Here is a 16,785-nt window from a genome sequence, read left to right as displayed (position 1 = left end):
GTCGCCTTCGTCACATGTTGGAAACGTTATCAACACGTGCAATTGCTCACTGTGAATTTTCCTGCTGTATTCTCACGTGGGCTCACTTGGACAATCTCTGGACACTTTACTAGGGCACTGGCAGGAAAACGTCTGGAAAATGTCCAGAGCATTCTCCTACAGAGCCCCACTGGAAACATGTCAGGGATTTCAATGCATGTCTAAACGTGTGCACAGAATAAAATGGCTCTTCATACATTATGAGTGAATACACAGTTGTTACTCCACCAAGGACGTTTTCGTCAGCATTTGTTTGTTTGTTCGCAGAATTATGTAAAAACTGCTGAACCGATTTCCATGAAACTTGATGGAAGGATCAAGGGATCCTGGAATATTTTTTCACTGTCATTAACATTGTGAGATTTTCAACAATTTTCCTTGATTTCTCAGAGAATTCATGGATCAGGATTTTAGAAAAAATCCGACATGGGACCGACATCTATGAGTGAGTGAAATCTGGTGCAGATCCAAATAAAAATCCAGATTACATAAGGTTTCATAAGGGGATTGTTGGGCCTTGGCGGCCATATGCGTTCTTCTAAGTGCCATTCTAGTTTATTATCTGGATCACAAATTGAGAATTAACTCCATTCATAATACCCCATACTGAAAACAGCATGATTTTGAGATTCAAAACAAGCTTGGTTTTGATATTTTGAGACTTAACAAGAAGCTTGTAAAAATAAAAATGAAATGTTTTCTATAATTTGCTTTTTAAATGAGCCACTGAGAAGAGGAGAGTATCTCCCATTATCCAGTCTGATCAAAGAGGCTTCCACTTGGCCCTATCCTAACACACCACCTCCAATCTTCTAAAAACACGAAGAGAGATTAAATAGAAATAAAGAGGGGGATGAAATAGAAAAAGGGTGAGAGGATATAAAAGATCTCTCAGATGCTGTTATGAGATTTCCAGTACGGAGCGGTGAGGTCCCCCACTACTGGAAAATCACTCTCAGTGGGTGTGTGAGTGCAACTGTGCACATCGTGCTCCAACACTCGGGTCACAATAACTGAAAGGAAAAAGGCCTCTTCATTTAATAAAGAGGAAGCGATCTTTCATGTCTCCTTACACCACCACTCTTCTCCAGGCTCTGTCCCATTTTCTCTCCTCACAGTTTTCTCCTCACTCCAGCCCTATTCCGTCTACGCAGCCCCCTCCCCGCCGCCGCCATCACCACCGCCGTCCACGCCCCCTCTCGCCGGTGCCACAGTATCTGGCGAGCTCCCTTCTAGACAGGCAAGTTGCTCGTCAGCACCCAATTATCACTTATTCTGTTTTTCTCAGACTACTTCATACTCCAACTCGGTTTTCGAGTGCTGATTCCTCTGTAACCGGATTACACTGTATATGTCAGTCAGACAATGACCATGGTGATAGTTGAAGGTTTATGTCCTCGGGGGGGGGGGGGGGGGGGGGGGGGGGGGGTGTCATAAAACTAGTAAAGGGTGTAACATCTGGTCTGTGTGTGTGAGAGAGAGACAGAAACAGAGCTAGGCCCCTGTGGCTAATACAGCTCATTATACCTAAAGGTAGCAGGAGAAGCACATCATAATCTGGCAGCCTCTCCCTCTTTCTCTGTCTCTCTCTCTCTGTCTCTCTCTCTGTCTCTCTCTCACACACCCAAACACACATGCACAGTCAATCCTGTGGGAACAGCTGCTCTCCGACAAACACACACAGACAAAACACAATCTTGCACAGCCTGTTCAAGGAGGGAACTGTGCGTTTCTTCCACCTCCCCTTTCTGTATAAAACATATATACGTAGAAGACATTGCTGTTCCACCTTTATCCCGGCAGCAGAGTATAAGACGGAGCGCCGGCATGGTGGGAGAAATCCTGATGTTGTTGTCTTACATGACACGCCTCTGATTCTGGAACGCTGGCATGCTTTCTAAAAACCACACACGGGGGCGGCGTCATGTAGCAGTTTGTTTGGTTCAGTGTAAACAACCAAAGGCGGCACAATGAGGGAGTCTTCTTAACGGCTTTAGGTCGGGATCTCTGTATAAAAGAGGGGGCTCTGGATAACAGAAGGAAGTTGCCATCCCATGTTCACCCAAACATTTCCTCCAGAGATGTGACTCAGCCATACTGGGTCACTGCATTACAAACAGTCCTCAGGGGTGTGCTGCTTATTAAAATTATTTTTTGGACGATTATACAGCAAGTTAATAACAGAACTTACTGACACAGCATGTTTTGTTTTTTTTGTACTTGCTTTTGCCGAATTTGCAAAATGCATGAAGTTAGAAGGCCACTCATTCCATCATAGCATTTCAATTATGTGTACCCTACATTACATTTCTTGATGTCTTTATTTCATGGGTTCCTTATTTTCCTAATAACTTCCTGAACAATACAAGCTGAACCTCCAATGAGAGCAGAGGAGGATTTAAGACGCAAAGATAATGACTGAATAGTTGAGTCTATTTTATCTGTCATTTCAACATTCAAGTAAAAATAATTAGATGCATCCATTTGGTTCATTTAACAGCGAGACAGTTGACCCACAGACATAGTGATATATGAAATTATCCAAAATTATACCTTCTCTGAGCAAAGAAATGATGGCTGGAAAATTACGAATCAAGTTCAATGATGTGAACAGTTGGGCAATTAGCAGGTTAACATTTGAACATTAGCATTTTAGGGAGCATGTTCAGCTACTGCGATATATATCTATATATATATGTATGTTCATAAATTATCCAGTTAGCTTGAAACATGACTCTAAATGAATGCTAACTGTTAAATGCTGTCTACTGGATGTGTAAATAGGCAACTGTTTGCTAATGTTGTGTTTACAGCTCTCCCCGGGTATACATAAAATAAAATATAATCAAATTAAATGCTGGTTAAAAAATTGTCGTCGGTTTGCATAAAATAACATAAAATTAAATAAAATGCTGGTTTTATTCTCTCTACCAAGTGAAGAATATAAATATTACAGCCTTTTTTCAGGAAATGTTCAAAGAATTAATACCCACATCCACCTGCCAGCTCTTTCTTTAAGAGTCGCTTAAAAGACACTTAAAGTAAAGCATTACCAATATAATATATGATAATAAATGGAAAGAAAATTTATGAAAAAAGGCCTATATCTGAAGAACTGTTACCTTCAATTTGCTCAAGTTTGTTTTAGTGAACTTATGAACATTTCTCCATGTTTACTACCCGTGACAGCGCAAGCACAGAGGAAGACGTATAACAAAAGGAGGAAGTGGGTGAGGAAAAGAGAAGAGAAAGACGGGCATTAGTGGGCTTTGTTATTGTAGCAGAAGAATGGTGACGTTGAGTTAAAAGGCTGAATGTTGCGATAAGAGAGGGATCCATGGTGAGAAGAAGCTTTCAGATATGAGACGCTGTTCACACAAAGACAGTAGAGGAGGATTTAACACTAACACACACAGGCGCGCACAAACACACATACATATGACACTACCTCTCGCTGAGGCCCAGCCAGGAAATGAGCCTGAGTGAGTGTGTTGGGAAGATGGAGAGTAAGCGGCAGATTAAAAGGCAAGGCGTGAGAGGAGGGGCAGTCTGAGGAGAGGTGGGAGTATGAAAGACAAATCTTCCTAAGAGTGTTTGAGGAGAGCTGTGTGCAAAGCTATCGTTGACTGAAATCCTTTGGAGCATCAAAGATTTACTCATCATGCCTAAACACGTGAAATATTCCTTCCCCCCCCATTCAGCATCACACTCCTCTCCCTGTCCCTACACTTCCCAGCTTCAGACCCACTTTCTCCATCGCTTTATCTGCCGTGCACTTCTTCCACCCTTCCGTCTGCCCGTGGATCCAAACACTGTAAATTGCAGCAAACACTCAGGAGGAGAGAAATACACACGGATACCGACTGTGTATCGGTTTGTCTTGTCCTTTAATGCTGTCCTGGAGGTTGTTAGCACATGTGCAGGGCACGGCTCCGTCTGCCAACATCAGCCAAAACACACGCACCCCAGAGTCATCGCCACTTCTACACACAAACACACAGATGCCACGCAATAACCAGTCTACCTGCAGGCACACAGGAATGCACCCGGGCACATGAACACTTCACGTGCAATCAATCGCATTCGTGCACCCTCCCACTTGTGCACTATAAAAAGCAGTTAGGAAGTATATTACGATTCCAAAATTACTGGAGGTGCAAGTATTAAAACTAATAAGCTCCATCCCTGTTCTGCACTTACAGTCAGTCTCTCCGCCTCTTTCCATCTCTCCGTACCCCTTACAGGAGCGCCTAAAATCTCCCTTCATCCCTCCCTCCATCCGTCGCTCCAGCCCCAGATGGTGAAGCACTGTGACCAATTAAAGACTTCCCCGAGGATAGAATCAGTTATAACCCCAGCCATCTGACCATGTGTGTGTGTGTGTGTGTGTGCATGTAAACGTTACAGAACATACTGTGTTTTTATCAGGCTACAAAGCCTTCTTCACTAAAAGGTACGTTGGCACATGAATCTAAAAATATTGTCCTACCTAAAGCCTTTTGAATCGTGCATAAACACACAATAACAAGATCGAGAGTATCGCTTACACTTTACAGCGAGGGGGTTGGGCGAGGGTTGAGTGGAGCAGCGTGTGGAGGCTGGCCAGATGTGCGCCGTATTAGCGAGGGGTGCATGTGTTGTGTTGGCGTACGAGACACAGAGAGGGACAGAGGGGGAGAAAAAGACAAGTCGAGGGCAGCGAGGGGAGGTGGGCAGCGCTCAGTCACCAGGCACACGTCCAGCAGGGCAGCAGATGAGGGAGCAACTGTCTGTCTGAGCTGCCAGCGCTGAGGGGATTCAGGCATATGCCAGCCCCACCCCCCTCATACACGCAAAACCCATCTCGCTACCACATACTGCACAAAGGCGAAAAGGCACAGGTGGCAGCAGATGCCTGTTGTCTACCTCGCGGTCAATTGCGAGGAAGGGACCGGTCGTGGCTCTGTCAGTTTGTGTGCGCTCGTGGGCTTGTGTTAACATCCCATGGGGACTTAAACCTGAATGCACACTGAGTCCATGGAGACTCTGTAACCACTGTGGGGACAAACATGTAGTTCTCTGTAAGGTGGAGACTGATATTTGAGAGCTACGTTTGGTTTGAGGGTTCAGCTCCTGAGTCCTGCACTGGGTCGGGCAGGAGAAATCTGACATTTAAATGATTGTGCAGTATTTTTAAACATCCAAATCAGCTTATGTTCAGCCCAGTCAGGCGCAAGGATTTATTTTATTGTGAAAGCCTAGGAAGCCACCTTCGACCCCTTCACTTCTGCTCAAATACCAGCAAAATTGATCAGATGAAGACAAAAATAGCCAGTGGGGAGTGTGTTCTTAGAGGCTTTGCTGCTTGTAAAGAATGACAAATGGTATTAGCTACTGAGAGCCACAACAAGCTGGGCAGGTCGTCGCTGAGGAAACACATTGACAGCTGCAGGAGCACAAGTCCTGCAACAATCGACAGATACTTTTCCAAGAACACACCTCAGCCACCATGACGAGGATAATTTGAGTGACTGTGTATGAAGCATGTGTGTTTGATCATGTGTGCGGGGAATGGTTTCTGGTACAGAGATTGGCAGGTGCCTTTTTGCAACAATGGACGCATGCAGGACTATTGTTCAGCTCACCGTCAAGTGTAAATGTGTGTGTGTGTGTGTGTGTGTGTGTGTGTGTGTGTGTGTGTGTGTGTGTCTTTACACAAAGTCAAAAGTCCTTGCTAAAGCGTTTAGATATGTGTGAGAATGCGTGTACATTACCCGACTCTGCACTGCAGATACTAGATAGCGGCGTGTCCCTGAGACGGAGCTTGAGGGTCATCAGCTTGCTCGCCATAGTGCCGCTTCACCAAAATGAGCCTGTAGCCTCCGAGGCTTCTCCCACTTTTACTTTTCCACTTCTACTACAGCAACAACAGCCTGCAGCCGGCTCCACGGCCCACACTTAAATATCATTGCGTAAGATGTTTAAACTAATCCTCAGTTTCCCGTTGCAGAAAAAAGAAATGAAGCATGTGATTAGGATGCTAATGAGGTGGGTGTGATGTTAATCTTTAAACTTGTATGAACAGGGCTTATTCACAGGCCAAGAAAAGGACACGGAGGTGGTGACTTCTCCAATAGTTTCTCCAAACTGGATCTTGTATGCAGGGAAAAATATTGACGCAGTAAACAACTTATGATCACAGCAGCAGTGGTGGTTTTATCGGCATGGTTTATCCCACCATTTCAATATGTCATCATGGCTTGTGGCTGAATCTAAATGGTTTTCTATCCTTGCCAGTGCAAAGAATAAGTTGATAATATTCCAGTTTACTGTGGCATTTTCAAGAGAAAACTAAAGTTTCACAGTATTTCACAGTTCATTTTATTATTAAAGTTTAAATCAATGAAAGCTGTTTTTTTTTTTTTTCAAACATACAAGTTTGAATTTTGAGTATTCACAGTTTTACGTTTAAGTATAATAAAACACTGTAAAAGTACTGCTACACATAAAACTCCTGCAATGAGAATTTTAATAAAATGTCAGTGTTGTAACAAATATGTAAATAAAGTATTCAAATATTCACTGCAGAAAAAAGTCATGTGATTGTCTTATTATCCATTAAACCATAATCAAAAGCAGGGTTTTACTGTTGTAGTTGTTTGAGGTGGAGCACGTTTCAACTTTTTGGTTATCAAAGTGCAAATAATGATTCTTTTCATTATGAATTAATGTGCTGATGAATTCCTCCATTGATTGATTTAATATTCTGTTTGTGAAAATAGCGAGAAGTATCGTCACATAGACGACGAAGATGTAGCCAGGATCAGTGATGTCGAAAATACTTTCATTGGCTTTTTTATGGTCGACATTTAAATATTCACGTCTTTTCGTTTTGGGATTAAAGTTATAAACGGGACACATACTGTGATCCGCACAGAGGGGTGGTGTTCCTCAAGATGGGCCAACATGTTTGAAGTGTATCCTCCTTTGACTGCCAATCTGCATCCAAGTTCATTTTTGGAATATCCAAAATGATGCATTCAGTTTCTTTTCGGGGGAGATTGGCAGTCTCTCTTCTCTCTGCCTTTTTCTCTGCATGTGTTTGTGGAGTAAATCTAACAGACAGTTGAGGAGGAGAGATGTGCAATGAGCAAATGTGCACGGTATGATAACCGTCAATTTTCATGACGTGATATCCCGTCAAAAGCGAATACAGCTACAACCCTATCTTTGATTTGCGGTGGACTGATATTTAACATCACGCCCTCTGTCTGATGTGACGCCTGCTCCTCATAGTGTTTCCCTCTCCCTTGCTGCTTTGTACAATCTGCATGCTGGCACAGCCAAATCGACTGCAGCACAGCCAGCTGTGTTGCACAAACATCTACATCACTGCCACCCACGAGTTGGTAGTGCAAGAAAAATCATTTGTCTGAGTGCAGTTGCTCTCTAATAATCCCGCTCGTCTACTTCTCCGTGCACAGGATACATCACTGAAAAGAATCCCTGTCTCAGCATCTTAACTGCGTCTGCCAGTGATTGAATAACCTGCCCGAGGACGCAAGAGCCCAAATCTGTGCACGTTCTTGTCCATATGAATGTGTGCAAATGGATTCCGATGCCTGTGTGTGCATACGTGTCCGTGTCAAAAAGGGTTATCACCCGGACCAGGAAAAACCTCCTGCCCCCCTCGTGCTCAGATAAGGCTTCAAAGCAGCTGCCGACATCAAACAATGCAGCAGCAGCCGGCCCGAGTGTCCTGGACCACACTTACAACCGCACGAGTCCTGCAGGCAGCAATCCTGCAAGTTCCACTCTCTACTAACACACATTTTTTACGACATGAACACAAACACTCATTAGCACATCCATTCACATCCATATTCATGCGGAATTCATATTCAAAACTGGGGCTGTGCTCTGTTAATCTGCCGGAGAGGAGGCAGCGGGCCCCTGAGGTTTAGCGCTTTGCTAAGTTAATCAAATCAACAAGAGGAACACTAGCACATCTTTAGCCCATTATATAAACATTAACAAACATATACTCTGAAAACACACACACGCACGTACACAAGCATTTGTTATCACACTAAATCCTTTCTCATTAGCTCAGCTATAATGTGGGCGACAAGCTAAATGCAGGGGAGCATCTCTGACATCATTTATGTGTTCATAAGGGTAACAGCCAAAATTTGCAAAGCAGAGTATATGCATGAAAGTATGTCTGTAGGCTACGAGAGCATTTAGGTTCATGTTTAATGGCAAAAGCTTCTTAATTGGCCCACCACACTCAACACAAATATGTAGAGCCAGAGGCATGTGGTGCTAAAACACAATCCAGCCTCGTCTCTGTGTCTGCTGGCTTCATAGTATCATAGAGCTGACCTGGGACCTGATTTGGGCCGAGGCTACATCCATACTACTATGTTTTCCTTTTAAAACTAAAAGACTAAAACGTCCCCGTCCAGACGAGTGTTTTAGCTCCGTCAGAAGTCATCTCTGTTCAGTAAATACTGTGAAAACCAATGGTGAGAGAAAGGGCAGGGATTTCCATGTGTTTGTTTGGTTGATTTGTACGTTTGTTTGTGAGCAAGATTACACAAAAACATCTAAACGGAATGCCACGAAGCTTGATGGAAGGATAAGACATCGGCGCCAATCCAGAAAAATGGGCAGATAGAGGAATTTTGATCACTTTTGTTAACAATGCGACATAAGACCTTTTTCTCAGGGAATGAGTCATGGAAATTAGGCAAATTTCAGGGTGATGGGTGTGTATTACTGTGTACAATTTGGTGCAGATCAGAATAAAAATCCAGATTAAACTGGTTTAAATATGTTTTAATGGGGGGGGGGGGGGGGCAGTCCACCATGCACTGTCCTAAATAACTACCAATGTGTAGCTGAGATAATAGGGATTCAGTTATGCATCAACGGTTTTGATTCAGTAATGTGCTCACAGAATTTGACGTATTTTTAAAAAAATTGAAGCGAGAAATCTGGAAGAAATCTGCAAATGTAATATCCAGATGTGTGGGAAGAGTGCAATATGGGCCTTAATGGAGATCTGCCCGCTAGTGATTGTCAATCTAGGTTCTAAATGTCTATGATTTTGCCCGTCCGGACTTAAATGCTCCCCCTGGAGTTTTCAAACCAAAAAACGGGACAGACTACGTGGTAGCGTGGATGTAGCTGGGTCCTATCCGAGCAGTCCAGGATCCCACTGTCTCACCATGGGCCTTGAGTCTCTGTGTGTAAATGCCAGCAAATCCCAGCTATCTTCAAAAATGAATGTTTTCAATAACAAAGGGCGTGAAATGCCCGAAAAATTCAACACAGTGCGATAATTATAGTGGCACACCATCCTGCTGTCAGCACTGGCATTCTCTCACACATCTTTTTTTTTTTTTTATTTCTCTATTTGGAAGAAGATGCTTTTGGATCCGGTCCAGTTTTCCTCGGGTCTACAGGCGTTTTTTTCACGCCACCGTTTTTGACATGACACGGTATGAAAGCTCGGGTGTAAAATGAATGATGGCTCAATTCCAATTAGGTGTTTCAGTTTCAGGGTCCTGCTCTTTCGCACACCGGCTCAGTGTCACGCTGACATGTTTTACTGGGATACTTGGACCGCACGGAGCCATCGTTATTTAGTAACACCTGTGCTTTCTCCTGCTATGACATGTCAAAATGTCTGCAGCGTCTCTGCGACTGGGCTTGAACCATTTTTTAAAAAAGATGCATGTCCAATTTTTGACAGGTCCATTCGGATCAGGACTAAAACGTCGGACCTGTGAAGACATGTAGCATCGCTCTAGTCCTCTTTGACTTTGCTTCTGCCACTTTGTCCTCTATCCAACATGCCCTCTGCCTAACTGTGTCTATTCAGTGTTTCTGACTCACAGCAAGTGACAGGCAGTTGACAAGACCTAAGAGCCACCTCGGACTATCAGAGTATCTCGTGTCAGGCAGCCAGATTTGATTTAGACCCTTTTCGTAACAAGCTTACACATCTCAAGACAAAGTTAAAATGCAGTTGCTCCTCCAAAACGCTCCCTGTCTAATGTGATTGCAGTTACTTACTTGATTCTCTGCCCCAGCTTCGAGAGCAGCCCTTTTCACGACGCCCTGGGATTTGTGTAACAATTTCAAACTTGGATTCAACTTCATTCTTTTCCACCCACTCTCTCGCTGTCCCCGAATCACACTTCTGTTCCGAGCACTAAAAGTAAATTGAGGGCACTCTCAGAAATAATGCCACAGTGTTTCTTTATTAGTTAATTTCACATTCAGTTCAGTAAAAGGGGGAAAAGAATCAAATCAATGTCTTTATGACCATCCTTCTCCTTTAAAAAACATACAAATATGCAACTTTGGCCACTTGTAGGCTTTCAATCAAAACAGAAGACCTTGTTTGACGACATCATGAGGCAGCTTGGGATCATGGGAGTTGTTGTCATCACTACCATTGCTGATGAAAGTCTACCTGGCACGACACGACTCATGTTCAGGGATGAGGTAATGTTTTCAAGTTGTATTTGTGAACGTTATGCAGCAAATGGCAATGAATAATCGTGATCCACTATGAGTGAGGAATACCAAACGGCCGACTGGCTAACTGACTTATAGCAGAGACTGACAAAGCCACAGGTAAAGAGGATATGACTCAATTAGGAGACGAACAAAATGAAACATCCTTTGACCCTGAATAAAATTTGGGATGTCTCTGTATTTGAGTCAATAAAATAAGAAACGTTGTTTCAATCGTTTTTAGGCATTTTATGAATAATTGTTGAACAGTATATTTTTTAAAACCTGCTCTATGTCTGGTGGTATTACGTGAAGGAGAATCTAAAATAATCTTAAGTGCCAATACACACCGTACTCACGATGCATCACAGATTGCCCTACAAGTACTGGGCTGTCAGTTGCTCTGTATAGCGGCCTTGTTTTATTCACAGTGCAACAATGTTCTACTGTATTCAGCAGTTGTATTGTCTGCCGCAGTGATCCGCCGGGTTGTTAAAGCCCTCTTCAGCGATGTTCAGTAGAAAGCATGTGTTCCGTTGGGAGCACTACAGCGCCGTACCTCTCAGGCTCAATTACGTGTGCGACATCTGTCCTGACTGACGGCTCACTTCAGCGTGTGACTGTGACTCTGTTTGTTTCCTGCGTATTTGTGTATATGGTGGGTCTGAATGGCGGTAATATTATGGAGCGGGAAGCCCTGTCCGCTAAAGTGGATGAGATGTGCGAGAAAATGGCAAGCCAGACGCAGTGATAAAATCTCTTTCCATCTGGAGTCCTGCCGGGTTTGCAGCTTAGAGCCAGGATGTGCATAAACACGACACACACACACACACACACACACACACACACACACACACACACACACACACACACACACACACACACACACACACACACACACACACACACACACACACACACACACACACACACACACACACACACACACAAATGTAATTGTAAATGAAAGTGAGAGGTGATTGCGAGGCTAGAGAGAGGGGGGGGAGAGCCGAAAAAAAGCCAGAAGTGTCAGTGCAAGGAGAGATGAGGGAGATGAAATGCTCCCGTCACAAACAGGCCTCTGCTCCCAATCAATACCGAGAGACACAGAGATATAACTTCCCCTGTCTATTTATCTGCACGTTCTCCTGACTGCTCACCTTTCCCTCCAATACATCTTACTCTAACTTTCTTTGTCCGCACCATTCAACCATTTGTCTTCACTAAAAGAGATTCCTATCTTCCTATTTTTACCCTTCCCATTTTGCTGCTCCATCTTAATTCAATCACTACTTCCCTCTACAATCGTATGCTATGTGCTTCAATCACCCGTGTGCCTTTCTCCCGTGATGGAGCTCGACGAACAGCCGTATTGACGTAACCATAAGCCTACATGACCAAGACCGACCGGGGGGGCTGAGGCGTGGACCAGCCTTAAATCGAATCTGGAGCTCCCGGATTGATGGGGGGAGAGAAGATGGAACGCGGCGGAACGGGGAAGGAAAGGGGAGGTGGGGGTGTCTCCGTGTCACCCAGTGTAAAAGACAGAATGTGAGATGACATCTACCCATTCAGTCTATCTCATTAAGTGAAGTAGAGGAGTGCAACTTGGCTAACTCCCTTGAGAAAGGAAAGAAAAATCAAGGGAGACATACAAATCAGACACACATACACACACACACACACAAAAAACCACACACAACGCTGAGCTCAGCACAAGCATGATTCAGCCACTTTTACTCTGTATGTGTGTTTAACAGCGCACAGCCTCTGCTAAGCACAGAAAAATCAACACCTCTGTTCTCTGGCCTCTCCACAAACGCTTAAAAGGTTTGCACGTGTGCAGAAACACACATGCACACAAAAGAAGAAGATAACTGCATTTTGACCTTGGGCGGGCATTGCTTTACAGATTACTCGCTTACTGTAGGGCTACTGTTTTAGCAGGTGAAAGGATCCTTTTTTCTCCACTGAAAAAAAAAAAAAGTAGGCCATAACGGTAATGAAAATGAAAACTGTGACTGGAGAAATGTGGTATTTTACCGCAGCTTGTTCTGAAAATGATTCGCCCAAAAGCTCTCTTCCTGCCTAATTGAAATTCCTGCTTCTCATCTCCAGCCCCTTTCCCCTTCTTTCCTTTTCTTTCCCGGCTTCCTCGATTTGTGCTGGCTAATTGCGTTTAGAACTGGTATGGCGGTTAGTGACTGCATTAACCCTAGGAGTCACATCAGGCAGAGACTATTTAAAGTGCATCCCTATAGCGCCAGTTGTATTGTGGGTAATGCCCTGGGGAGGTGTAACCAATCACATTGGAGTGGAGTGGAAGACCTCATCATTTATTGGTCACACACTATTCAGCATCACCCCGCTACCCATTTCAAATAGCGTCGCTTCTGTCTCCATTCCTCTCTTTTCCAATTTCCTCATTGCTGCCTTTTTTGCGCCGTCCATCTCATTTTCTTTTCTTCAAAACCGCTCCCTGCCTAACTTGGATTTTTTTTTCTAATCACACATCTGAAGATGGACGTTTTCCTCCTTTCTGTTGTCCAGCGGCGGTGAATAACAGAGAGGGCTTTTGTTTGTTAATGTATCAAGGCGTTGCTTCTCCAGCTCCATTATTACAGGACTGAGGATGGATGTCGACTGCCAAACGTGGAGGCTTGAATCTGTATCTCAGCCAGCACAGTCACTCCTATGGTGCCGTCTATGACAGTGAGGCTATACGGCAGCTTCATAAGCAGGAGCAGTGTGACACTTGCCTCAGCCAGGGCTTGTTGTTCTGCTGGCTGTTGGACTCTCTCGCACACAGGCTGGTGCGTAGGATAAGGACAACCACGACGGCCATGTCAGGCTGTTGTCCGTTTCTTCTACAATCTGATGTGTAGGAGGAAATCCTAGCACGCGCACATGCACAGGCAACAAACAAGAGCACAGAAACACACTCTCGCATGCAACGGACCAAGCTTAGTCAATCTCGCAAAGATCAGAGAGTGGGGGTGTGTACGAAGAAACTACACGTGACCTTTGACCTCAAAGAGCTTCAGCGCACTCTTAATCACAGACAGCGCAGCACAAACAACTTCTGTGGCAAAGAAAAACGACGGCTCCTCCGAAAGAGAAATAAGAGTTTTAGAGAAATTACAAGACAGAATTGACTTTACAACAGAAATATTGTCTGTAACCACAGTGCAGCTCAATCCTTGATGCTTCAGAACTCCACTTTTTACTGATGCATTTGTGTGACATTTATTGGTCCCATTTCTTGTCGATCCACATCTTTGAGCGAGTATAATAATGTTTACCTGAACCACAGTTGCTCTGTAGCAATCGAAAATGTAAGAAATGGCAAAGGCAGTTTAGAGAATCAATTTCTAGTTTTTCTAAAATTGTGCTTTAATTGATTTTTGGCCACTTGGAGGCAACAAAACTTGGTATAAGATACTGACATCTCATCTGTTTACAAAGTTGATATGGCTCACATATTAGTATTTAAATATATGGAGGATATGGACTTAACTCTGCTCTACTTATAACTTTGTTTTTGGTCTCCACCACCTCCTACAGGAAATACAAGGCTTTTTAGTAGCTTCATATTCCAGCTTGTTGCCAACTGTCTGTATGTTGTTTAGTGCTGCTGGAAGCTAACAGCATCTAAATAAGTGGGCATTTCTCTGCAGGTGTGTCACAATGAGATTTCACGTACAAGGCGATTCATCTGTAGGTGTGAAGAAGCCATTGGTGTTTTAAGCATTTAGGCCAATATTTCATTTCATGGAGATTTCTGATTGAACAATCCACCTACCGACCCATTCAAAATCTAACTTTTTTCTGCATTACAGGGATTTGTGCCTTGATGGCCAATTATTCTTTACATATGGTAAATGTAATGGTGAAGGGACTGTATTTATGTAGCACTTTTCTTAGCTCCAACCACTTACACCACTTAAATACATACAGTGCTACTATTTTAACTTTTCAATCACATATCGTCGGCAGTCAGGGTTCAGTGACATTTCCGCACGCTGACTATAAAAGCCAGGGATTGAACCTCCGATCTTCTGGTTAGCCGACCTGCTCTACCTCCTGAGTCACAGCCGCACATATGTGTGTAATACTCCCACACTGCCTGAGGCAATGTTGGCCCATTTCCATTTGATCAATCTGGTATCAGAGTGTATGAGAGGGAAACTTTCTGACTGCTCACTCCCTTTAAAGAAAAGGAGAAAAGTCTCAGTTAAGCATCTCCTTAAACAAGGAGTAGCAGGGATCGTTTTCCAGTCAATCAACCACATTTACAGCTGGGGTGTCTCATTCTGTGTGACAGACAATACAACACATGAAAACACTGTGTCCTCCTATCAGGGAGAGCGGGTGTCCAGGTGCACCACTGAGACGGTTTTCTTCCTCCAGCAGCAGGGATCCAGTTCCATGTTAAAAACCCTCACCTGCTCTTTGTACAGAAAGGTGACAGTGGATGAAATGCATCCCCGGGACTAATTCTTAATGCAGCTCTCAGGGTACAAATGACTGTGTGGCCTTCCACCCCTACAATTAACCCAACCACCCCCCCGCCAGACACGCACCCTCACACAGAAACATTGCTCCTGTCTGCCCTTCTAGGTCATATCCCTCCTCCTCATATTTCCTCTGTAATACTCTCCTGCTTGTGGTTGCCTTTAGACATCACCCTTGAAACACGTCTCTGCAAGGGCAGCATCTGCAAAGGCCTTTTTTTCACCACAAGAGAGCGAGAGCAAATTAAAAGAAAGAGGCCACGGCTGATGAATGGACACAGACAGATTACAGAGGGAGGAAAAACAGGAGGATGAGGAAGAGGGGGAGGTGTTTGCACACAATGGTCCACGGAGGCGTGCAGCTGCTAGGGATCAGAGAGGGTATCAAAAAGAACAGCAGAGAGGAAGACGGGAGAGAACCTGCCGCGTACCCTTGACCTCCAAAACTGGGTTAAGAGGTTACAGACGCAGAAAGAGATTACAAAGTCCCTCAACACCTCTGCTTGCATACCATGTCAAGCTCCCACTCTCACACAGATCTATAAATACTGTGAGCCATCAGCAGTGCAGTTTGATGAGCCCTGCCCTATATACTAGAAAACACAAATGCTGAGGTCCATAGAATAACACTTCTTCAACTAAAAAAAACAAGCCTATAGATGTGTTAAGCAAACAGTAGCTTTTGTTTCTGCAGTCTGACCCGATAATGACCAAAAAAAGAATATAAATATCAATATTTCTCAGTTCCACACACTGGATGAACTGGGTCACACAAAAGTTCAACCCAAAGGTTCACCCAATAACGGTTTGGGTTACAATCTGACCCTGAGAAAAAGGTCAGCCACGCCTGGGCATGAAGTTATGAAGTTATGAAGGGAATGGGATCCCCAACTCCAGCAGCTGTGAGCCTATTGGATGGATCTGTGTGTGTGTGTGTGTGTGTCAGGAAAGAGTGGGAGGAGGAGGCTTGTGTACCGTTCATACCATCCACACATCACGCCAACACACCGGGTGCGTTATTGAAACGGCTCAGGTCAAGGAAAAGGTGTGGGAAGGAAGTACGTGAGCTGTGAGTGAGGGTTTATGAGTGAGGCAGAGAGAGTGAGGTAGAGAGAGAGAGAGAGAGTGTGTGGTAGAGAGAGAGAGAGAGAGAGAGAGAGAGAGAGAGAGATTGTTTTTCTTCCCGGTCAGAACAGGTGCGACTCTGTGTGACTCTGGAGGGCAACACTTCCTCTCACACTCCTTCCATAGGATACACACATCACATCGAGGTAACTTCTCATTAACGCGATCAGTCTGGCTGCTCGGATTTTAACAAATATCCTGTTTCCGATTTACTTGGACTTCCAAAACTCAAAACAACAACACATCAAATTCAAGATCACAGCACAAGGTGGTGTGTCCTGCATTGTCCCTTCATCATGAGGCCTGTTTCAAACCCTGCTAATTTAATTGTTATTCCTGTATTTGTATACCTACATTTTACACATGCTAAAATTACGTCAAACTAACTGACAGAGCCAACCTGGATAATATTCTAGAATAGGATATCGGGTTGGGAGCTCTTGACAAACTGTAATGGTACAGCTTATCGACCCTGTGCACAATACGTAATGGGTACTTATAAGCTTCCCTTTAAGGATATATGAGCACTTTATGTGTGTGTGAAACTGAGGGATCAGCAGAGACTCGCAGCTCAACTTTGCCCTCGGACTCCAAACAT

The 16,785-nt window shown here is 44.1% G+C and overlaps 1 protein-coding gene across 2 annotated transcripts in view; it reads right to left on the bottom strand.

The window, feature by feature from the left end:
* igsf3 (immunoglobulin superfamily, member 3) overlaps window positions 1-16,785 on the bottom strand; it is a 78,672-nt gene that overhangs the window by 41,759 nt on the left and 20,128 nt on the right. The window lies entirely within an intron of this gene.

Source organism: Hippoglossus hippoglossus, chromosome 21 (assembly GCF_009819705.1).
Source record: "Hippoglossus hippoglossus isolate fHipHip1 chromosome 21, fHipHip1.pri, whole genome shotgun sequence".
Taxonomy (NCBI): Eukaryota; Metazoa; Chordata; class Actinopteri; order Pleuronectiformes; family Pleuronectidae; genus Hippoglossus; species Hippoglossus hippoglossus.
This window is presented reverse-complemented; position numbering and strand designations above follow the sequence as displayed.